Genomic DNA, 23,981 nt, shown 5'->3' with positions numbered 1-23,981 from the left:
ACCTGTGTCAGTACTGGTGGAAAGCCCCAGGGATTGCGGTGGGCGGAGGTTGAGTACAAGCCCAGAGTGCGATTGCTATAAATGAGTGTTATAAGTGTGTGTTACCTACCTTGGGAGCCTGGCCTGCAGGGTGAGGGAAGTTCTTGTTCCCTTCTGCTTGACACTGGTGAGATGCATCTAAAATATTATCCTCTTAGCTCAAAAGGGTCAATGAGAAGCTGAAGAGGGTTTAGCAGAAGGCCTCTAAGATGTCCAGAAACCCATGATCACAGATGTGCTCAGGGAGCTGTTTCCTCCTATGAGGAAGAACCTAAGGGGTCATCTAACAGCCACCTACAACTACTTGAAAGGGCAGTTGTGAAGATGATGGAACCAAACTCTTTGGTCGTGCGAGATGGTGCAAGGATCAATGGCCACATAGCGCAGCTCAGGAGGTTCAGAGCTGTGCCAGTAGCACCGCTTCAAGCAGAAGGTTGAGCTGGAGCCCTTCAGAGCTCCTTCGTAATCACAGCTTCTGGAATCTTGTGAAGGGCTCACTCAAACTTCAGGGTAAAATGTGCAGCAGCTGTCTAGCACTGTGGTCTTGAAGCAAACAAAACCTGATCTGGCGAGCCTGAATGTGGCTTTGTTCTGATGTCTTAGGAGTGACTAATGCCATGAGGGGGTGGAAGGCGGACACGGACAGGGAACATCTGGACTGTCACCGCATGGCCAAATCACCTACAGATTGCCTGTTTAATGTGGCTGTGGCAGTGGTGGGTTTAATGTTGCATTTTATTGAAATCTAAATTGTGACGAGCCTTCTGTGTGTAGGTAGGAGGATGTTTTAATCCTGATCTGAAAGAACGTCAGGCAGGAACTGGTACGTGAGAGATTAAAGTGGGACAATCTCTGAGCTTGTCTGCAATGGGGACAGCTTCAGGATGTTGTTATCTGGGTCGAATTTTTAGGCAGGAGGTGGCGAGGAAGCGAAACAGATCTTGTTTTCACATGCAACGTAGATACTCCATTGCAGTCCTGGCAAAGATTGCTGCCTTGTGAGTGAGATTTAATTTGACCCTCTGTACTACTACTAGACAGAAACTCTTCCGTGTGTCAGGTTAACACCTAACAGGTTTTTAGGTTAACACCCGTGCGCATTTCTCAGCACGCCAGCAACGTGTGTGGTAAAGAAGGTGCCTGTTAAGCACGTGGTTTTGCCCTGTCAGACTATCGCTTGGGGCAAAATAGTTTAATGTGGGGTTTATCAGCTGATGTCGGTGTATATGGGGTCTGGCTTCTCTCCTGGGTCAGCTGCACCTCATCAGCGCAGACTGACAGCTACTACTCCCCTCTTAGATCATGGGGTGAATTCTTCCACCGCAGGATATGACAAATTTTCGTTGACTTCAGCGTGAGGTTGTCACACCCTGTGGGAAGAAGTGGGCCCACTACAGATACTGCTCCTCTTGAGATTTCCCAGCAAGGACGCGTAAATCTCTTTTGTAGCATTTCCACTGTGTGCCGTGGCCTCAGCTGTGTTATCACGTGGCTGAAAAGCCTGATCCCCTCACATAGGAAGCCTGAGCTCCGTCACGTCTTGGCTGTGTCTTGGGTTTACAATATGAAACTGATAAGCTGAATATTTTGGGGAGGGAAGAGGGTGCATAATTATTGAGCAGGTGGTACATCTTGCGTTAATTAAAAGGTGAAGCTGTGCTTGAAAAAATACACTATTAAAAGGCACAAGGAGAAAATGGATGTGAGAAGGCAAAGCTTAGAGGCTGCTACATTTCTTCATGGTCTTGGTGAATGTCTGCACACTGTCCAGTTTGGTACTGATGGCTTAATTTAAGACTGCAAATGCTTATAAGGTGTTCCAAGTGCAAAATGACACAGTGGAGCAACGTTGGCAGTGCTGCCCTGCTTTGGCTTTATTTTTGACTGGTTGGCTTAAACCGTTCCATCTACTGTCGTGGCTTTTTGTGATTCATTTTTAGAAAGTGCAAGCACGGAAAGCTGTCTGTCTGGCTTACTTTACGGATTATGTCCAAGATTTTCAGTAGCTTAGATATGACCACGGTCTTCCTTCCTTCTGTCTGAAGGATGGCCGCCAGATTGAGCAGCAGCCTGCATCACACCGCTGACGCACATCCAGGGAAATCCGGGAGCTGTCTGCTGGAACAGCTGCTTGCCTTTTTATTCCGAAGTAAACTAGAAAAAAAAAAGACTAAATTGAGCAACAGTGTGTGATACTTGAGCCACCAGTGCATAGACTCATTGTCTCCACTGCCTTCTTAATCAGACGTTTGATAAGCAAGTTAGAGCAGCACTTGGGGATTTTGAATGTAGTTGAGATGTCCTGGTTTGTGAGGAGTTGCAGGGCTGCGCCTGTGGGCAAGTTGTTCAGAATAATGATTATTCGCAATCTGAAACTTCCAAATCAGAGAGGAAGGAAAGGAAACATACTTAAGAGATGAAATTTTTTGTTACTTTTAAAGTGGAAATATTCTAACCAGTGTGCTTTTAATTGCAAGTGATGCATTTTAATGCGTTTCCTTCAGCTCGTGCTGCTGAAGAGAATTATGTCCAGTACAGAGAATCTTCTTTATTTCACTACTTTGTCCAGAAGAAAGGGTTGAATTGCTGATCTAGTTGATGTTAAAATCCTGTAGCTCTCTTTCTGGGGAGGGGGTGGACAGCAGAAGGCACAGAACGATGAGAGCAGCAGCGAGATCGCCGCAGTGCCGAGGCGAGGGACGCTCGCGTGCTGCAGGAAAGCGAGTGTGTGAAATGAGTCACGAAGCCCAGCCGCTGTCAGCCCCTCGGACAGTCCAGCACCGCCTTGTGATACAAGTCATTTATATCGAGATGGCAAAACAGCATCCCTGTTGCACCATGAGTCGACGTAAGGAGAGCTGTCGAAGCAGATCCATAGCGCAGGCTCCGGCAAGCTAATGAGATGTACGCTCAGTATCACTTCTTGGCGTTAAAGCCAATGGGCACAACAAAGCCTGATTTCTCCAGGTTTTCTTTTCGTGTTCCACATGATTTTGCTGGACAGCCATGAAAATACAGCTTATGGATATGAATGCTGGCACTAGACTTGTTTAAAAAGGAAAAAAAAAAGCCACCGCTCCCTTCTTATTAACTGCTTATTTCTGTCTTCTGCATCTTCATTGCTAAATTATTGCTAATGATTATGAGGGAAGTTAAGGAGAGACATTCATAGAGTCTGTAATGAAATCTGCAGTTGGACAATAGAGGAATAAAATCTCTAATTATCCAGGCTGGGAATTTAGCCATGCTAGTATGGCTATGTGTTCAGCAGTGATTATATGCAAGATTACGTGTCCCGCTGGACAGATCTGCAGCTGAACTGGCTCCGAGGGAGGCACTCGGGATCAAGCTGCAATCCTGTGGTATAGAGAGCAAGTCATGCTAGGAAGTGCACATGCAACTTCTAACTCTTTAAAAGGGGCTTTTTCTGAAGCGTTTTGTGGGTGGGATGTTGGAATTGATGGTCAGCAAGGAAATAGCGTAACAGGGAATTTCACTCCGGTCGATGCTACAGAGACATGTATATAAAATATTGTAAGTGTATAAAATACAGCTTGTATGTGTGATTCTAGCCTGTGTGACTTGAAAGGCTTATGGTCCTGGAAGCTGCATCTCAGCTTCTTGAGAGTAAGCAAGCAATAATGTGCTGGACACTTCAATGGAAGCAGGTATTTTATTCTTTTGGTTTTGACCTATGGTCGGAACTGTTTATACAAAAGTTAATGTTAGCAGCAAGAGGTGCAAATGCTAATACCTAGACAGGGTTAAACCAATTGCAGTGTAACTCTTGTGTTTTTAGTTAATTCTGATGTAGTTTCATTCCTGTCTTTAATATAGTTAAATGGTATATTCTTGAAAATAATCCAACAGTCTGTTAGTCCTGCTTTGGTGCACAGTGCCAGCCTTCTATTGGAGCCATGTTTGGTTTTGAGTAATTTATCTACGAGTGACTAAGGGGAAAAAGAAGTGCTGCTTCTGACTAAGTCATTTTATTGCTTTTGCAATTGAAAGAGAAACCAAGATATTGCTGACAGTGCAAGATATGTTATCCCCCTAAGATATTTCACTTTGGCAATGGATTACTATCAGAAAACAGTGCTCTTTAATTCATTGTTTGAATCAAATGATTTATGAGTGGTAGTGTGCAGTACTATGATATATAAATTTTCAGCACTGCCTCTTCCAGTAAAAAAATCAGGTGAGTAGTCTAGACAGAGGTGACGGAGGATTTCCCTCTGGAACAGGAACCCAGCAGGAGCTGAAAACTGGAGCAAATCTGATGGGGGAGGACAGGGCTTGGGCCTCTTCTTATTTCTTTTCTTGTTTTTTTATACTCTAGTTTGCTGGCAGTCCATCCAAAAACAGTTGGCTGTATTAATTCTTCCTAAGTGAAAGCTTTACATGGGTGTAACTCTTTCTTTTCTTTGGCAACCAAAACATTTTTATTTCCAAAGGCAGAAAGTCTGGGTTTTTCTTCTTACGGTGCCATTTCTGGGTAATGAAGCTTCAGCTAACCCAGGACTTAACAAACATTTTAAATGAAATGAATTTTAAAAGATGGGGGAAAAGGGACACAAATGCAAACTGGGAAAGTGGGACAAGGGCAGCACTGCAGCTGCATGCTCGGCTGGAGGGCATGGAAAGGGCACGGTGGGATGTGTCATCATAACATTTGAGAAGAAACACGTTTTAAAACAACTTCTGAGGGCGTACTTTTTATTTAGCACCCATTAACCCCTAAACCTTGTTGCTGCAACGTGCTGATCTGCCAAAGGCCTCCATGGGGTTAGGAAGGATTATGGCCAGATATCAATATTAGCCTTGGCAGCTGTGCTACAACAACAAAAAAGGACATAAGTTTTGAGCTTTTCTGTGCCAGGGAGTAAGTTAATGAATAAGTGGGCTTAAGAGTGATGCTTTCAGCACAGGGATGGTGCTGCGTGGAAGTGCCTGTTCTTGGGATTCCCAGATCCAAGGAGATCTGGGTCGTTCTGCTGCTCGATGCTCCAGGTGGGATTCTGCTGCTGATCTGTGTCGGTCCAGAGCTGGAAAGCAAGTTTGGTACCTGAGGGAATGAGGGACATCACAGGGGTTGCTCGTTCAGTGCAAGTTCATGATTGACACAGAGACCCTGCAGAAAACAGATGGATCAGCCGTGTAATGAGCAGGCACACGTGTCCCATCACTGCCTGCGAGGTGAGGAAATCATTCATGTGGGTTTCTCCTGTCTCTCTTTTTCCCCTTGATTTCTCTCGTGGAGCTCTCCTGGGGCAGTAGAGACTTTGATACTAAATCGTCTCTTCAGTTCATGTGTTTTTTTTACCTTGCCAACGTGGCTGGTGACAGATTTTGTCTCCTTCTGGTCACGCTGCTGAGGCTCCTGCATTGAATCTTTCCTAGCGCCTTCCTTGTGGTGTAGCTGAGGACATTGCTCGTGTTTATGGATCCTTACCCAGATTTCCAGAAACAGGCAGTGTCCTTCTTGGCCGTGAGATCCGAAAGCCTGGAGTCCCACAGCAGTGCCAAACCAGCACATCTCTTCTCAGCAGCTTTCTGTTTCCCAGGGGGGACAGGTTGGTTTGGTCTGCTAAAAATCAGGTTGTGCCAGCTCCACAGGGCGTGAAATGGCTGGGCGTGCAAGCTCTGACGTGGAGCGGCTCATAGGAAATGTGCTTTTTAAGCTGCAGTGTCCCATATTTCTCCTGTTCCTCCATCTAAAAACACCCTATGGGCTCAGCAGGATGCTTCCTTGTAAAAGAGAACTGAGCGTTTGAATAAAGCTTCACAGTTATGAGGAGGGAGGCACTGCAGGTTTTGTGTGTTCAGCATGGAAATCTTGGTGTTTTTGTAAAGTACCTAGGGATTTTTTTTAATGCAGGGACAATTTCCTTCTCCTTGATGTCCCTCAGAGCTGGTTTTCTGCAGGGGCTCAGCTGGTCCACTAGCTTGGCGGGGTTTTGGGGCTCTTTCTGTGGGGGGTATTGTGTGTGGTCGGCTGGTCTGAGATCTGAGAGCTGAAGGAAGTAAAGTCTGTGTTTTTGTGAGTTGAAATACTTGAGGAGAAATAATTGACCATAATCTGACAGCGGATCTAGCTATGCAGAGGACAGCTCATCACCATGTTAACAGAAATGGGCTTTCTAACGGAAATGGAGCTGATGGATGTTTTCTAATTATTCCCTTGTGTTGCAAATGTTAGAGAGCCAGCTTGAAATCTCTGCCCAGAATTCAGAGCCTTAATTTGTTTGACCTTTTCACTGCTGCAGACACAAGGCTGTATGAATTGCAGTCATCTCCGTTAATTTCTCTATTGTTCTGGGGATGCAAATGAGCGTGTCCTTCTGCAAATACTGCGTGGAAGATGGGGTGATGCAGTTTGGTGTTAGGAAGAATTCACAGTGTGTTTGGGGGGATGCTGAACCGTGTCTTACCACAGGGTTCCCCTTCCAGACAGGTTGAGGGCCGTCCTGCTGCCTGGAGCTGGGATTTTGCTTAAATACACTGATGCTGGAGGGTTTTCTCTCCCTTTCTGTGTCTTTCTTAGAAATAACCACATATTCTGGCAGATATATTTCTCATAGAAGTCACTTGCTTTTTGCCTTTGGGCACATCTGTGTTGAACAAAGAATGGCACATTTCAGATAAGGTATCTCAAGGATGTATAATGCTCCACTATCATCCTCTTGGCTTGAAAATATTATTCCAACTAATCAGCCTAAAACCCCTTTGAAGGTGCCTGTGGGTTTTCCACTGGTTTATCGGGAAGACTTTTTAGGCTTGCTTTCCTGTTTTAGCGAAGGAAAGCTACAGTTGCCAGGCATCAGATGGATGTTCTGGTACCAAACGTGTGTGCATGTGTGTCGCTCTCGGTCTGTGAATCACCAGTGCGTGAAGCAGTAATTTTTGGTAACTAGGAGGCAGACGAAATTGCTGGTTATGATTTGAAGTCTTTCCCACAGCAGAGCAAGCAAAAGGGATGAATTAGAGACAGGAATAGTAGCGTGGCCTTTTTTTCTTTTTGTGTGCAGGAAACCTCAAAGCATATAATAAACTATTGCCATTTTGATTACCAAAAAAAAAAAAAAAGAAACCCTGAATGCAGAGATAAAATAAGAAAACCTCAAGCTTAATGGTTTTGCCAGTAATAAAAATACATCACAGAACAAAAGGGTGCAGAATGTTTTTTTTCTATCTTGTATTCATTACGCTGGGTTGAAAAGAAATTGGCAAAAGTATATTTTTAAAGTCCCCACTTCGCTTGTAGTTTCTTATTTTTGCCTGGGAGGAGTGCCTTCGTGGCTGGTCAGGTCAGCAGCCAGCAAGAATAGCAGCAAGTACGGGAAAAGACATAATTAGGATAGCATTAATTGCTCGTATCAGAGGATTTCTTTTACAACAGCCTTTTAATTCCAGCTGCCCCACCACAGTTCCGTGCGCTCTCCAGTGATGCCCGTTTTAGTCCTGGAAGCCGCACAGGGCCTGGCTGGGGACTCGCTGAAATCCACCGCTGCTTTTTGACTTCTGTGAACAAAGAGCCATTAAATTACACGAATACAAAGCTCCTTCGGGCTGTTCTGCACCAGTGGGACTTGTTTGAATCCTTATAAATACATTGAACTGACGTTGGCGCTTTAAGTAAAGCCTTTCATCTCCTTTCTATGTAATGAGTAGATCCTTGGCCAGAGTCCGTAATCTGCTTCCTTCTCTCATCTCTTCCCTCCCCCCCTGTTCTGAACCTGCTGCTTCTCATTATTTTTGAGGTTCATCCCGTTGTCTGCCGAGCTTTCCCCCATTGCAGAGCAGCTGAGATGTTGTATGTGAGAGGAGAAAAAAGTGGTAGAGAATGCTGGTTCTCTCTGGACACAAATCAAGCTGCATTTTAGTCACAGTTCGCTGGGGTTTGGTACATTGCACTGATGCAGTTTCTCACCGAGCGTCTTCTGCTATCTGTTGGAAGAGCCCGAATTATTTTCTTCCTTATCCTCTTGCTCTGTGTATGGGAACACAGGACCTTTCTAGTGCTACTGGGATGTGGTGGGGGGAGATGCTAAAATCCTGAGTCAGCATTCCCTATCTGCTGTTCTTTTAAAATCAAAGGAGGATTTTTTTGGTCTCCAGCACTGACCAAACCCAGAGGATCCAGCTGTTCTGCACAGGGATATCTGGACCAGCTGCTGAGCTCCACCCAGGGTAACAGTCTAAGCAAAGCAAAATGCTGCTTAATCCTAAGTCACTTTTTGTGCCCACAGTTTAACTTGGAGTTCCTGCTCTCAAGTACTTATCCTTTGGGGCTGAAGCTTGGATCGCTTCAAATCCGTGTCATTACCGAAGCGGTATAAAATGTGCAATTGGATTTGCCGGTGTCTGGAGGGAATATTGTGTCCTTGCAGGTTCATGGGAGTCGCCTGTCCACGTTGATGGGGAGACTGCGCCTGCTTTGAGCTGCTTCTTGGCAGTGTTTAACTAACTGGCTTTGCACGGCGCTTGACAATGGTTTTTCCACGAGGCGCGGCGCACGGCGGTGCCCGGAGCTGGCTGCTCTTGGGCCGCTACTCGTTATGAAACTGGATGCTGGTGGTTGGCACCGCCGCGGTGGGGAGGGCGGCAGATCCGTGCTGCGGCTGAGACGGATCCACCGCGCTTGCAGCCACAGCCACGGCTCTAAATCTTATTTTTCTGCACAGAATATAAGCAATTGGAAAAGCAGGCGGTGCTTGCGCTTATAGTTGTAGCTTGTAGAGCACTTAAGTCATGTCCCCTCTGGACTTTGCTCATTTGATCTTGTGTGCATCACAGGCTGTTAAGTTTCACCCAGGTATCTCTGCATTAACTCAGGAATTTCAGCCTAATCCAGTTTTGCTCGGGGGGGACAAGAGGGAGGTTAATTCCTGATCTTCTCCATGGACAGATGATTGATTAGGCGAGAGGTGCTTAAGTGGTCCTAAGAGAGGCATATCCCACATCGAAGTAGGAGAACACACTGGGCGAAGGATTTGCCTCCCATCTGTCCTGGGGTAGGAATTATTCCTGACACCAGCTCTGATGACGAACAGTGACCTTCAGCATTAGCTCTTAGAAAAAAGGACTGTGTGAGATGCTCAGCAACTTTTCAGAGGAAAGCACCCATGCCCCCCTGATCCCCTCTACCAGTATTCTTTGCTGGCACAAATAAATTTAACACCACCAAATCTTCCCTGATCCTGATGGACAACTTCTGAAGCTCCAAAATATCCAATATAAAAGTTTATTAACACAGGACTGAGTGGTAGGAACAAGCTGAGCAAGATAAAGACAATTGCATAAAGTAATGAGCTAAACGGAGAATCTGTGGGTCCTGGTCCAGAGGGGATGGTCACATCTAAGTAGGCAGGATGCTCTGTGCACACAGGCTGCACATCAGCTCCTGGAAACTTTATTTAAAATCTATTTTCTACAAAAGGGTTTTAATCTGAGTAGTCTGAGTAGTTGGGCAGTAGTGTATTATCTTGCCCACTTTCTCCATTTTGGTGACTGTTGAAAAGTTGAGCCGCTTTGCCAGTGTGGTGCCCCTGTTTCCAGCTCTTGGATCTTGTTTCACCTTTACATCAATAATGAAACCCCATTTCCATATTGTCAGATACTAACCATCCATGCCTAGTGTTCAAATTGTGGCTTGGCCTTTGTAAATGCCTTTTCTTCTTAAGCTAATGCCTATTTAATTAAAGAAAACTAAGCAAATGCCAGCAGTCTTGCTTGCAACCCTCTCTTTCACATTCTTTTGCTTTTTAAGAACAACCCACCCTGTTACTCCTGCTTCATCATACACTGCCCTGCAATGGGCAGGACACGTGGTGACAATTCTTTTGTGTGCCAGGCGCTGAAGTCACGTTGGTCTGTCAAAACGTGCCTTTTGAATTGGCTTTGCCCAAGAGCAGTAGGTGTCAACAGCTCCTATTTCAGTTTCTCGTTAGAGTTGTTGTATCGACAAGCTTGTCATCTGCCGTCGCCGTCCCTCGGGTAGCAGAGGCTAATTCTGCCCTCCAGGCCCGTTCTGAGGTAGAAAAAGTGGCATATTTCTATCGCTGGTTCAACGAAACAGTGACACACAGCAGCACTGCTCTGCTTTATGGTCCAGAGAGCGTTTGAAACGGAATAAATCTTGCAATCCTGCTAAAACCAAGCCACAACACTTTTCAGACTGGGTAAACGTTAACAGCAGGCTGACACGAGTTTCTTGCAGGCTGTCATCTCTGGCTTTAGCCACCTTGGGCAGAAGAATCTGGTCAAAACCTGTGAGGCTCCTTTTCCCTTAGGGGGATGGTCAGATCTCCAAAATGATGTTTAATATGGTCCCTGTTCAAGCCACTGATCCAGGAGCGGAAAGTTGATGTTCCCAGATCTTTTGGAAGAGTCACTCTCACAGGATGAGGTTGCCAAGTCTCCGGAGACTTTAATTATCACACTGTAATTCCATCTGTGACCTTAATAAAGATGATGTCTTGAGGGGTGATCTGCTTTCATGCTCCTTTTGCATGCTGTGGGTTGACACATGAATGTTTGCATTTTTGGTGTTCTTGATTTTTAGGTTTTTCTTAAAACGAGAAGAGAGACTGTGTGAAAGTCAAAGGAAGTACAGTCAGTCAATGCAGTTGGGGTAGAATTTGCACAGCTGCCAAAATGAGGTTCAGATATTTTACTGGGTGATACAAAATAAATGTTTAATTCATAGTGCATAACACTTTAAATAAATATCACTTGGCCACCCTCTAATGAGGATACGCTTGACCATTGACACCTCGTATTCTGGATGTAGTTTCTCTGACTATGTTTTATGGCAGTCTGTACATTTTAGAAAAATAACATTCAAAATATAATTTGTTCAGTCTTGTCTAAAATTAATCTTCAGTTTTATAATACCATGTTTGAAACCCTACATTTAAATTGCCGCTTGGAGACAGCCTTCAGGATTAAAACTGGCTTTTATAGAGCAAGAAACCGCAATGTCATATGCTAGATGGTAGCAACATCTAGATACACTGTACTTTTAACTAAAGACCTTGATGTTTCTCCTCTATTTTCCTTTCTTGAGAGATGTTTTCCTGCTCCCTGCATCCCGTGCGATGCTGGATCCACCTGCATGCAGCTTCCCTGGAGGTTTCCCCTGTGCTTTAGGAAGGGAGCAGTTATTTAATTTTTGAGCCTAACCGCACAAAGGAAACAGGAGTTTGTTTAGTCATCATTCTTCCCCTCAACAAACAGAGACTAATGCCTGTCTCCCTGCTTTTTGTTGAATAACTAGAGCCATTTCTTGGACTAACCGGGCAGAGGGTGAAGAGAAGGGCTGTGGATGCCGGCGCGGCTGCAGGAGCGATCCCGCCACTGCTGGTTCTGACAGGTGGGAGGGCAGAGGGAGCAGAAGGAAAACAAAACTGCGGCCACTGTAAATACGGATTTCCTAGGTAAACAGGGATTTGTGTAGTGCAAATCTCATCCGCTGAAGTGTGTTATTTGTTGCACATGTAGGGAGTCCCTCCTGTTATAGCCACAGTTGCTGGGTTTTGTGCTTCTTACCTTTTCTTAAGAGTTAAATGTCTCCAGCTTTGGGCAACCTTAGTTCTTACAGCATCATCATATTAGCGCTGTGCTCTCTCTTTCTGGGAAGATAAGAAGTTAGGATGAAATGAAGGAAGATAAGGGGGAGGCAGTTCTTGACCACGTTGAATGCGCTCTGTGGGCTCCTCCAAACCCCTCAGCAGCTTTTCACATCATCTCCCCCAAGTTTTACATCTGTAGTCAGACCCACACAATGCCGATAACTGTTTAACTATTGCAGTTTTGTTCGGGAGGGCTTGGCAAGCGGTCACACACCTCTCCCAGCCGTTTTCCCCCTCTGTGTTTACAGAGGGGCTGCAGCTCTTCCTTGTAGTTCTTTGACGGAAAGCGCTGCCGGTTCTGCCGAGGAAACCTGCTGCAGAACTCGCTAGCACCACTCCCCTGGCTTCGGGAACCCTTGTTTCTGCTGCCTCTGTCAATGCCAGGACTTAACCATCAGGGAAACCAGAATGTTTGCTCTGTGAGCTAATCTGCTCTTTAAAGATTTTAGATAATGTAATAAAATAGCTCAGCGGTGCATTGCAATTACCTTTTGCATTTCGTCATGTTTCTAAGATTTTTGTCTTCTGAAACCGGGACTATATTTTTAGTACAGTGCAATCAAAAATGTCTGGCCAAGAACCTGGTGTAGTACCTAGGAAAATTGACATATTCCTTTAAATGTCTTCCAGAGCTGTGGTTGCCTCTGAGTATTAAACTCCATTTGTTATGTCCTGATTACATAGTTTGGTCTGGGTTATATATGGCTTGGATTTATAATTTCACATACATGGACAGTTTGATCTTTTTCTTTTTTTTATTATTTTTTTTAATAGCAGAAAGCACAACCTAGACTTTAATTTTAGCATGATGTAAGCATAATTATTTAGTGGTCAAAGGGAAAAAAATACCTTATTTTGTTTGCCACTGAGGCTTACAGATTATTATCATTTTTTCTTCATGGTTATGACCAAGAGATTCATGCTATTGAAACCCTGACCATTAGGTCAGGGTCATGGTTTCTGTAACTTGCAAGTGAAGAAAGAAACCTGAAGTAGAGGCAGCTCACTCACCAGTGGAGTGGATTTGATGTTTGGATTTGACATTGTTCAGCAATGACATGAATCGGTGCATCTCTCACAAACCTGCATCTTGGTGAGTTCGCACAGTTTACCATACTTTCTGGCATTTTGCAGCACTCAAGGCACAAATTATTAGCAGTAGTTCCAATTACTCTGGTAAGCTATGATCCCTTACTGTCTTCTGTTAAAGTCTCCAGTATATCTCTTTTATTGTAGGGAGATTTCCAGGCTGGCATTTATCACGCATGGTGTCTGTGCAGAACCGCTGTGTGATGCCCTGTAGCCGATAAAGCTCCAACTGCCACCTTGAGTGAGTCACCCGCTGTTCTACCTGCACGCGTTCTCGTGCCCGTGAACCATGTTTGGTTGCTCTTCTATGGAACATGGAGCAAAACCAGGGCAGAGCAGCTCAGGAAATGTCCTTTTCAGGACAGTTTCCAGTCTCAGTTAGTGCTGAGTGGGAGTTGGCTGAAGGATGAAGATGAGAAGGGTGTTTTGAGTAGGGTTGGGGTTTGATGTGTATTTTTTGATGTCGCGGGGTTGTTTTACTTTTCCAGTGTATTGTAGCCCTTTGACAAAACCAAGAAGCTGACATTTAATGAGTCAGGCGGTTTCTTTCCTATTCAAAGTGGACGGGAGGGCTACGCTACAGAAAAAAAACCAACCTGTGAGGAGCCTGGGACCCTGCACTTTCAGCGCCAGAAAGACTTGCTTTGATCTGCTTCTTGGCTGGTTGCAAATGGCATGGCAAATCTGCTAAGGTGACGCTGTGGCTCTGCTGGCGGGTCACAAAACCTGGATGCTCATCTTGCTTTGTGTGGCAGGAAGGCAGCGTCAGGCAGGCACCAAGTGTGCTGAGTCTGCAGCTTTGGGCCATGCCATTGCCAATCCAGCCATAAAAGCTTTTTCTTAGAAATCTCCTAGATGTGAAATCCCAGACCTCTAGAACATTCTGTACTTTTTGTTGAAAATCGAAGTGATGAGCAATACAGCATGTTGTGTAAATCACGTGTCTGACTCCTTGCCCGTCCTAAGTAAGGCACAGAAGTATCCCTTCTGAGTTGGTGGATCTGGTGGAGTTTGTATGTGATTTCTTTTAATGTGCTTCAAATTAGTCATGGTGCTTTATTTCCTAGACTTCATTAAGCTTGTGGCCTGACCCTAGTCACTCCTACCAGTTTACTGAATACTAGCTTTAATATCCGGATATAGATTTCTTCAATATCCTGCAATGCATTTTTTGCAGTGCTCTTCTGGATAATGCTAATAGTAAACAGTTTGTGATGCACCAGGCCCCTGGGCTACATTTTAAGGTTAGCATAATGCTTTCCATCTTGCATCTTTGCGCAACACGGACTGCTGTTATGTTTTGGGGTTTTTTTAGGACATAAAGTGCCTGAAAGGAGCATCTTGCTTAAAAAGTGCTACAAGACAACCCAGTGGATCAGCAAGCTTGCCTCTTCTGGTCTGCCCTTGTGCCTTCTCCTGTCTGCTCTCACTCCATCGTTGCTCATCCTTTGCTTCTCTCTGTTTTTATCTGTGGGAAATACCATAATGGTTTCCATGGAGAGCAAGAGGCCCAGGAGATCATCTCTGTATTCTTCTCGCTTAAAGGCCTGTAGAAAGCAGATGCAATACCAGAAGGGGAAAGAAGAGTTCTGTTTTGACAGTTTGCTGAATGGTAAGATGGCACACTAAATAGATTTGGCTGGATTTGTCACCTGTGTTCCTCTGAATTGGCTGCTAAAATTTCTGTGAAGATAGAAAACAACTATTTTGTCAGCCAAGAGGTCAAGCTTCCCTCAGAGATAGAGTGCTGTTAGTCACTGGTGTGTATATAGAAGCAGTTCTGGACCAGGTGTAGATTTGCCTTCTCCAAAAAGAAAAAAGCCTTTGAACGTATTACCTTTGCCTTAAAAATAAAAACGAAAACTATCCCTTTGGGCATTTGAGAGGAGGCCAGACCTCAGAGGACCGCTGGAGAGAGACAGCTTTCTAACATCTGTTTTGGGTGGGTGGATGGATTGTATTTGACTTTGGCATTCGCATCAAGGCACAGGCAGCCCAGGCACGGCTTGGTGAAGAGCGTCATCCAGCACCAGCCACACTGACCCGCTGGCACTTCATTAATAAAATCCCCAAACAGTGGTGGGAAAAACAGCCATGAAATGAGAATCTTGGGGTACATGCATAGCTCTTTCTGTAGACTATAGAGAAAAATACTGATAATGCCAAATTTAGCATCCCAAATCAGGTTGTTGCTGTAGAGAATGTCCGTGACAGATGATGTCCTTATGAGAGCCTTCCTCCCACCCGCAGCTCTCCGGGTGCCTCCAGGCCCTGCCAGATGAGCTGTGTTGAAGGGCCCTGCTATTCTAAAATGCAAATAGCGTGTCAGTGCCCACCTTTGCTTTCTGACACAATGTGCTACCCCCAGGGCTGAGTCAGCGGTGGGAAGCAGCCACCAGCTGAGCCTCTTGGCAAAAACTTGCTCTCAGCAGTGTGTTTAAAGCCTGCTGTCGGCTGGGAGCACATCGAAGTGCTCATCGGGTCCATGTCGGAGCCCTTAGCTCCAGCTCAAAACCGCACTGAACTGGGGAACAAACTGCAGCTCAGATGACACGTGTATCTCAGAAGAGCACTGAGGAAAATGCCGCAGAAAGTAGTCCTGTGTGTCCCTCTGAAAGCCCCATTGAAGGGCTCTGGCTCCCTCGTGGATGTGCCTTTGTGGGACAGCAGAAGAACACAGTCCCCATCCATGCACCCTGCCCTCCCGGACCGGTGCCCGTCTGCGTCTGAACCGCGGCGATTTATAATGCCCCAAGGAAACGAGTACCCTTTTCAATGCAGCTTTAAGCTGTCAGGCTGTAAATTGTCTTGGTTCAGGAGCTACTTGAAAGCAGCCCTGCCTTCCTGCAGCAAGGAGAAGGCTTTCTGGCAAACCCAACCTAAGTCATTTGCTATTCATGAGTCAAATCCCTGAAATGTCCTCAATCAACAACTAAAAATGGGTCGTAAGAAGACAAGGCATCGCTGTTTGGTGAATGAAGCTGCAAACTCTACCAGTCTTCTCCATCTGTTGGCTGAAGCTGCTTCTGCTTTTCTCAGCAATGACTTTTCCTCCCTCCTTGCTGTGCTCCGTTGTGCTCAGCAGCATCGAGCCCCCGCAAGGTTTCCTGAAGCAATGGGACTTTGACCCACTGTCAAACCCACCCAGAAGATCATGTTTTCCTGCTCCTCCCGCTGCCGCTTGTCTCACAGATGAATGGAAAGTGTCGTTTGGGTAAGGGAAGGTCACTAATGAAAATGGAAAAATTCCTCCAAGCTGCCTAGTTTCCGAATCCAGAGGCGCTGCAGCCTTCAAGGGGGAAGGAAGAGGACAAAAAGCAGTAGGTGGGTGTGAGCAGAGACTTGCAGGTTGCTGGGGGATGGAGGGACCAAGCAGCAGTGGCTGCAGGTAACAGGTTTGGAGCCGGGTCCGCTCTCCCAAAACTGCATCTGTGGCAGCTTGCTCACAACCGGCAGAACAAAGGGTCTTCCAGATCAGGAGCACAGGAACAAAGAAAACCCTAGGAAAGGACCAAAAAGCTCTTCATGTGTGCATGGCTAATGTTCTAAAGGGAGTTCAGTGTGTTGTGTGAATAGCACGTCCTTCACCAAGCTTGGGAATACTTCAGGCAGCGTTTAATTTATTTTTTGCCGTTACATTTCTAATGGTGGCTAATGCATTTACATTCAGCGTAACTGGGTTTATCGGTATCTGCATCTCCGGCTTTAATTTAGGTCATTACAAAAGCAGCAGCTGAATATTCTTTTTTGCCAAAGCTCGATGATGGATGGTGCACATCAGCAAAGCTTAAACACACCCGCTCGGAGGTGAAACCCTTGGTTTGACAGACCATGTGTAATGCAAGAGGCACTTGGTTACAGAGCACTGCAGAGTAAAACTGCTTGTTACTTTTCCAAACTGTGCCAGACAGCAGACTTCCAGAAAACCTCAGACCATATACAGTGAGCCAGCAACGCTATGTGGAATCTTTAACCATATTTGAACGAACGGGCTAACTTGGACACGGCGCGGAGGGAAATGCCAGTCTGCCTGACAGCTCTTTTTAATAATGAGAAAGTTATTCCACTGACAGGAGGACAATTAAAGCTGTGGCTGCACAGAAAGATGTTGCCTTTCTTCAAGCTCAGAGCATACATGGAACTGCAGAGGAATGGGCTGGTCCCAAACCTGCGCATGTGCAGCTGTGCTTTTGCTGCCTTTTGCTACTTTTCAGGGTGTTGAATCTGCACCCACCCAGCAAACCCTATCCAGATGAGGCTCCAGTTTGCATTAATTGTTGCTTTCTCCTAAAATATGCATTATTTAAAATGTATTATCCCTAATATTCCAGCAAAGCAAGTAATAAAAGTAGGTGACCTTTGTAGTTAGACCTATTAATGCACAGTTCGTGGGGCTTTTGATGTACAGGGCATGAAACTCAAATTCTTGAGAGATCATCAGCCCTCTGAATGGGCAGACTTCCTCTGCTGGTTCCCCCATTCATCACCAAACCACTGTGTATTGCACGTATTTTAGATGTCAGAACTCTTTGAGTCAGAGACCTTGTCATCGTATGGTTTTGGCAGTGCCACGTCTACACTGGATGGTGCACATATGTTTTCCTGTGATGAGACAAAGGGCAGATTTTGCCTTTAAGCTCAGCTTTAAGTCCTGTGTGGTAATGATACAAGCACAACAGAAACACTTTCGCAATCATGGCATCTCACTGTGGAAATTCTGTCTGTGGCGGCGTTACCGCACGATGCTCTTTGCCATCGCAGCCTCGAGAAACTGCGTTATCCCAGGGCTCAGCTGTAGCATCTTCATGGGCTGACTCAAACATGTGGCTTCTCCACATAAAACAAGGGTTTGTGGCTTTATTTCCCTCCCCTCCTCTAAGCAATTATTAAACATATTGGCAAAAAATAAAAAAAAGAAGTGCATGTGTTTAAAACACACACATCAGAACAATGCTCTGCAGCTTTGGTGAACCCTGGAAGCTGTCACCCTGTGCTGCTCCCCGTGTGAAACAAACTTGTGATTGAGTCCAGACCCTTGTAGATGGTCTTCAAACCAGCTCCAGAAAGTGGTGGCTCTGGCTGAAAAAACAGATTGAAGATGAAGAACCGAACTGAGCTCGCAGGCTGGTGAAAGAGGAGCAGCGAAACCATCTGCCTGCGTGACAAATGTTACGTCTGTGTCGGGCACTGGTACTGTGGGAGTTTGTAGGGAGCTGAATGGCTCATTCTTATTTTCCACCAACAGGGAAGAAAAAAAAGATGTTCTTGTAAACCCAGCGTGAGATGAGGCGGGGATGCCCAGGCTGCAGCTGAAGTTTCTCCAAGCAGAGGGTTTCTTCTCCACCACCCTGTAAGCAGCAGCTTGTGGTGGCCTTGCCAGGTGTTTTGGGACCAAAAAGGCTCATCATCCATCATGGCTCACAACTCCTACAAAACCGCTGGCAGTGGAAAGTAGGTCCCAAATAGGAATCTTTTAATTCCATGGACAAAAGTATTTCAAAATGATTACATTACTGCCTCTTGAAAACACATGGTGGAAAATCGCACAGCGGCCCAGAAGAGGTCTTCTCTTCTATAGTCTCTGCTCAGAGGAGACTGCATCCCTCTTTTCCAGCATCCAAAAAGTATGTGCCAGGGTGTCAGAAGCTTTCTGCTTATCATCTCCAAGAAACTACCCTCCAAGGGTCATGTGCTGCTCCTCTAAAATCCTCACACTTTGCATGAGAAAGAGCAGATGCTGACTTCCAAGGCTGTGGCTCTTTCTTCCATGGGCCTGTTGAAAGTCGTAATGAAAACCAAGTTTTCCTGGTGCTCTGCCTGTACTGTGGGGCCTGAAAGCGTGGAGTTGACAACAAGGAAAAGGAATCCTCAGACAGTATATTTGATGGGCAAGTAATTTGGCATCATCCCTGACTCTGGCCTTTAAAGGAACAAACCAGCAGCGAGTCGCTGTGTTCCGGGTTGGTTTGGATGTGGGACAGAGGCAGTGAGCGCGTCTCTGCTGGAGACGGAGAGCTGAATCATCTGCCCCTCGGGTCAAAGCTCTAACTTGAGCAAGGGAGAGCCATGTGCAGAACAGCAGTTTGCACCAGGGCTCGTAATTTGGAAATTACGCTAGAAACAAATTTTGATCACACTTTCTCAGGCAGCAGCAATGATAATTAGTCATTAACATCTATGATGTTCTGCTTCTTTAACAGCTGTAGAGTAGAACATTTGTTAATATGTTAATAGTGGTGTTTTATTTGTTTTAGTTTTTGTTAAATCAGAACCTTTTGGAAGAAAATCCTGCAGTTGCATCCAGATCTCCTAAGGTTTGCACAGTTAAATCTAAATATCCTAAAATGGCATATTCTGTTTTATCTGGTTACTCCTAAGGTATGAAATCCTTTCAGGTTATATTCTGGTTTATGCTCTAAAAACATAGATCTTTAGAGAAGCAGTTTCAGGCTTTATGGAGGTCACAGGGTGTGTGCCCCATACACCCAAGGGGAAGGATGTTTCACTGAATGAGCAGCTCTCTTCTTTTGAGAGTGCCATGTGATTGCTCTGGTCTTTCTTTTCTTTACGCAGCAGGTCTGATCCAGCTTAGCCCCCTTACCCAAAGCAGGGGAGACCTGAGGAAGGAATCCTCGCTTTGTGACTAGACCAGGTTCCTGTGTCCTCGTTTAGACCAGGAGCATGAAGCTAAGGCAGGGGTAAGATGAGAATGCAGGGCCAGGAGGAGGAAACTTCACTCCTTCATAGCTGGAGGATCTCAGTGAGTTCCCAAATGCTTTGCATTGCTCCCACGTGTAGGTTTTGTGTAATGAGATCGTCAAGCTCAAGGTCAGAGGTGAAGTACACGATGCAAGTTTTGAAAACAGATTCATTTTTGAAGGTTTTCTTCTTTCTGTTGCCAAGCTGGGAATACTTTAAAGGCTACTTGGTTTGAGAAACTGCAAATGAATAAGTAATTTTTAAGCTCTTCTGCTTGCTTAAACAAGAAAGGGTTGGGAGAAGGACAGTTGTTTAATTAAACAGCTACTTGGTAATGTTAACAAAAGGTTGAACTCCAGCAGTAACTCTCCTAATTCACAGATTCCTTGAGAATTCAATGACCTTGAGTTTGCTCTGCTTGAAACTCGCTTTAGATACTTGGCTTCCCTTCTCGAATACTTTGGAGAGGAGAGCAGTGCAGAAGGCACTGCGAGGCTCTTGAGACAGACGCTGTTTCACTTAGTATCATATAAGAAGAGGCAATTGTGTTGTATAAAATAAACTTCTTGCTTCAGAGCGTGCCTGGAGTTATTGCACTCAGAGGTCGCAGTATTTCACAGCTGGATCTGCTGCTCCTCCAGCAGTCTGCTATGGAAACTCTGAGTACGGGCTGTTCGGGATGTCCAGCTGATTTTCTTGCCCTTCTCTAATTTATGAAACAAAGCAAATGCAAACCGGTGGTACATGATGAAATCTGTGTGAGGAGTAACTGGTCTGAAGGATCGCATCATTTAATCGTGCCCCAGAGCTCAGGGCTTCACTTCTCAGCTGAGAGAGGGGTCTGATCTCCCAGCGCCGGGTTTGGTTTCCCGCAGCCTGTCCTGTAGTGGCGACTGGGGAGGTTACAGGGATGATCGAGTGGCCAAGTTCACTGGAAATCAGTGTTTATGCATCACTTCCCCATGTTTGTCTCCATCATAGTATCTCTGCCCAGTCGGGGGTTAGCTGTGGGATCACACGTAAAGCATCGGGATTTAAAATGGAAAGCTAAACGTTAATAAGAACGCTGAATACACAGAGTTGTATCCAGGGAAGTCGTGACCGTCTCCCCCTCCACCATGAGCACATCATCAGTAAGTAAAGACTCACTGCTCCTTTCCATCAGATGTACTTGCAAAATATGTTCTCAATTTAGCTATATCAGTGATTTAGAAGCAAGAAAACCGGTGATCTCTTTGGGTTAATCGCTCCGAAGTGGCAAAGCTGTATTAGTGCAGCTGCAATTATTTCATGCAGTTACTTGGCATGTGGGTGCAGAACATCTTTCATTTAGCTTCGACCAAACGACAGGAACATGAGGTGACATCAGCCATCTTTCCAGCTTTTCATTAGTTTGACTTTGTATCTGAAGCACATCTTGGGCATCTCGAAGCCTGCCATACAACGTGTCTTCTCCGCAATTGCTTTTCATAAGACTTGTGGGGCTGCGTTTTCTGGGCCACAGTAGCACAATCTGGAGCTGTGAGAGAAAGCCCTCGGGGGCTAATCCGTGGCCGCAGGCCAGTTTCTGCATAAACTGGTCTTATTTGTAAAGTCCATTTTCTCCAGTACACTTTTTTTTGGCCTGCAAAAGACTTCTTCATTTAAAACGAAGAACGTAACACTCTCTCCTTTCAGTTGGTCGTTTGGACACGCGCCAGCGGTGCCCACAACAGCTGTACCACAGTTTAAACATTCAGTCTCTAATGGTTTGGGGAACATTAGGGTTTTTAAGGCTTCAACAGGTCTAGAGTAAATAGCGGTCAATAAAGAGTGGCGCTTCTTTGTATCCCTACGCTCTCAGTGCTCTGCACTAGAATAAAGCATGCTTAGAATATAATCATTGCAAAATTAATATCTGTGAAAGGCTCTTTTTCTTTTTTAAAAGAATCATAGAGAAACCTGTTTCGCTAAAAGCAGATTTTGCAAGAGTTCAGCTTGCAGGAGTCTGGTAATGGGCATGGGGAACTTTGCACGTAACGTCTGTTTGGGACGTGCGTGTTCTGGGCTTGTGTCGCTCCCCACGTGTGTGTCTAATGGCTGCTATGCGGGAGGAACAAATAAATTACAACTATTCCTTTCTCTGTCCACTTCTCCCACCCTCCTGTTAATGCTGTACACAAGAAGTAGTTGTGATTTTTTGGCCTTCCTTATGGCTTTCCAGCATTGTATGAAGTCAAAAGCCCGTGTGTGCTAATAGGTGACATTTAATGTAGTGTTTTAGACCCAAATGAGGTAGAAACTACGTTAGCAGCAATGGGTGATAGTCAGCATTACCCTTGTTCGTGATGGAACCCGATGCCCAGGACTAGCGCCACCTTCATAATTTAAGCCAATTAATGTTGGTGGAGCTGTCAAGTTGTATGGAGGTACCTGCTCATTTCTTTCGAGTTTTGTAGATGTTGGAGAGAAAACACAATCCCTGTGGGGCTCCTTGTCGTGAAGGGAAGTCCCCAGACACCTCCACCTCGGTCAGTGTCCGCAGGCGCCTCGGCCCGCGAGGGGTTAAACGGCTCAGTTGGCTGCTGCCCACTTGGACTTCATGTACAGCACTACATGCTACTGTGCAAAAATAGTTTGTAAGTCATTATACTCTCTGTAGGGAGTTGATTAACCCCTTCTGATCCCTTTCTGTGTGTTTTCTATCAGCGTGGGGTGCACCTTGTTCCTGGATGGGGCTCAGGGCACAGGATGCTGGCACGTCCCGTGCCGCTCAATAAGGAGACGAGAGGGACGATGCAATAGGAGAGGGGGAGACTTTGTCGGAAAAACAATGAAAGTGCCAGCCTTACGAGGCAGTCTGCTGAAAAACAGGATTATAGAAAAGCCCGGCTACTGTGGTGCTTCTCATTAGTGGCACCGCAGGGTTGGTGGGGGCGAGGGGTTTGTGACAGTTGTCACCTTCTTGGCTGCAGCAAAGTGGCCGTTAATAGATGTTTCTGTTGTAAATGGCTTTATATTGAAGCACCAGTAGAAGTCTGGCTGAGATATGTTTTATTTTCAGTTCAGTTTTCAAAGTGAGCTGGTTTTCGGAAGGGACAAGAAGTGGTATTAAAAGTTCCGAAGTTACCCAGCTTAGCTAAGAGGTTACTCCTGCACGGTGAGCCAGAGCTTTAAAATAACACTTGCTAATTTTATTTAAGGCCGTTTACTAGGGGTTCAGATCTTTACTTCCATTGGGAATTTCATAACATTTTCCTACCCATCGGTATCCTATTAAAACTTGGTTGTGTAATCTAAAAGCCTTTCTGCTTCTCTTAGCTAATTCAGAATGCCCTAGATGGCGATTTTGGAATAAATGCATTCAGGCTGCGTGGTCTTGATTTTGTTTTCGTATAAATTCAAAACAAAATTTGAAATTAAGTCCTATTGTCAGTTTTCCTTTAAGTAATAGTTGCCTAATGACATGATTTAAGAATTTTTATCTGGTGCCACAATACTCTTGAGAAAGGCTGTGCCTGTAATTGTAGTTAAAATGTCAGTGAAATCTCCAGACTGTTACCATACACATCTAATACTTACATATACATATATTTATGTATATATGTAGTGTTAGAGAGGGTAGATCACTGGAATCAGTAAAAATATACGTGTGGGTCGGGTCGTGTTGGACGGGTCTTGTTCTTGCTGTGTGATCTCTCCATTGTAATAAAATTGCGATAGCAGGACTGAGTGGGTGTGATTTGAGGTCTCCTAGAGCCCTTAATAGAAGCAGAGAGGTTCAAAGTGGACAAAAAATAAAGTGTTATTAGTAAAGGAAACAATATAGGGTACAAATGAAGAACAGTCTTTGGGTGAGCGGAAAAACACGTTTCTCAGGAAAGCAGAAGGTTCGTTTGATTTAGATAACTTTGCAATAAATTACGTTTGTTCAGATTAAAATCCAAGTAGAGGCAGCTTGCTCCTGTGCTGTCCGCAGCGATACGCTGGATTTCAGGTTCCAGCGTGCGCACATCTGGTTTGTTAAGATAGCGGCAATGAAATCCAGGTGTGCGTTTATCCCTCAGATTCAGTGGCTGTCCACAATAATGGGAAAAACGCAACTGAAGGCCTAATAAAATAGGATTGCTGCTGGGTCTGGACAGCCGGTAGAAGCATCACATTTGAGTCATTCTCTCTTCTGTTTGTCTTTTGGATTTGAGCTCTTTGCTAATCTTCATACCTTTTTACATGTGCTTTATTGACTGTATTACCTATTGCGAATTCTGCTGCCAGGAGCGCAGGCTGGATCCTGTGTGGAATGAATCTGTCATATCAGCTCCTCTGGCAGGTTGATGACATTCGTGTTGTGACATAGATTTAGCTCCTGGTCTTTTTAAATGTCCGTTGTCTAGGCTGGCGTATAACTTGAGCCTTGAGGGGTTTTTTTGCTCCTGTTTTTTTGCTTTGTTTTGTTTTTCCCATCAGCTACTGCAGCTGAGTTCCTTTTCTTCAGTTCCAAAGGCTTCTGAATCTAATCTTAGCTCCCGATCTTCTTCTTTT

The 23,981-nt window shown here is 45.1% G+C and overlaps 1 protein-coding gene across 1 annotated transcript in view; it reads left to right on the top strand.

Moving 5' to 3' along the window:
- CHSY1 (chondroitin sulfate synthase 1) overlaps window positions 1-23,981 on the top strand; it is a 72,067-nt gene that overhangs the window by 45,061 nt on the left and 3,025 nt on the right. The gene's annotated exons all lie outside the window — the stretch shown is intronic.

Source organism: Columba livia, chromosome 11, assembly GCF_036013475.1.
Source record: "Columba livia isolate bColLiv1 breed racing homer chromosome 11, bColLiv1.pat.W.v2, whole genome shotgun sequence".
NCBI classification, from domain to species: Eukaryota; Metazoa; Chordata; class Aves; order Columbiformes; family Columbidae; genus Columba; species Columba livia.
Note: the sequence above shows the minus strand (reverse complement) of the source record. Positions and strands in the feature narration are given on the sequence as shown.